Source organism: Mus pahari, chromosome 17, assembly GCF_900095145.1.
Source record: "Mus pahari chromosome 17, PAHARI_EIJ_v1.1, whole genome shotgun sequence".
In the NCBI taxonomy this organism is placed as follows: Eukaryota; Metazoa; Chordata; class Mammalia; order Rodentia; family Muridae; genus Mus; species Mus pahari.
Genome location: NC_034606.1, coordinates 36,911,573 through 36,912,316, shown reverse-complemented (window position 1 = coordinate 36,912,316; position 744 = coordinate 36,911,573). Strand labels below are relative to the sequence as shown.

Sequence of the window (744 nt, the reverse complement as noted above, 5' to 3'; positions counted from 1 at the left end):
AAAAAAAAAAAAAGGGAGGAAGAGAAAGATCACTGGGTAAAGCACTAGAGTATAAGCTTGGATTTGGATTCTGGGAACCATGTATGGTGAAAAGGTGAGGACCAAAACCTGAGGTTGTTCTTTGATAAATAACCCTAAATAAAATAAGTTATGAAAAAATTCTAATCCTTCAGTGTGATATGTACCAGAAGGCCAATCATGTACCTAATAATTAACGTAGATGCTTGCCTGGTCCAACATGGCTTTGTAAGGGAAGTTGTGACACAGTTCCTGTTCCCGGAGCATCATCAGACTATTGATCCCCACGATCCCCATGTGTGCTGTTGGCCTGAAGCTGATCTACTGTCTCTTCTATTTTACTTCCAATCTCTCTTGGAGAATATACTTCCCCTATTACTCAGAGCTAATCACGCCATAATAAATGAAACAGATGCAGTTTTCAGGAATAAGGAATGGAGGTAGTGATGAGGCCTTGCTCTCATTCCCACCTTGCTTCAGGACCTTCCTCACCCTGAGGCTGGACCTTGGTAGAGTGGCACATGAGACAGCGACCCATGGTAGAGGGGCATCCAAGACAGAAGTAAGGGGAGATAAATATATATTGAGCACAGATACAGTTTGGAAAGGCTTTCACTCAAGGATGCTGTGAACCCCCTGGGAAGAGATAATACCCTCCATGGAGGTCCAGTTCCAGCCTCCACATGAGGAGGGACCTGAAACAAGGTGAGAATGGGGAGTGCTAAT

The 744-nt window shown here is 44.0% G+C and overlaps 1 pseudogene; it reads right to left on the bottom strand.

Moving 5' to 3' along the window:
• Positions 1–315, bottom strand: part of LOC110334506 — a 6,120-nt pseudogene extending 5,805 nt beyond the window's left edge.
• Between the last annotated feature and the right edge of the window lie 429 nt (positions 316–744).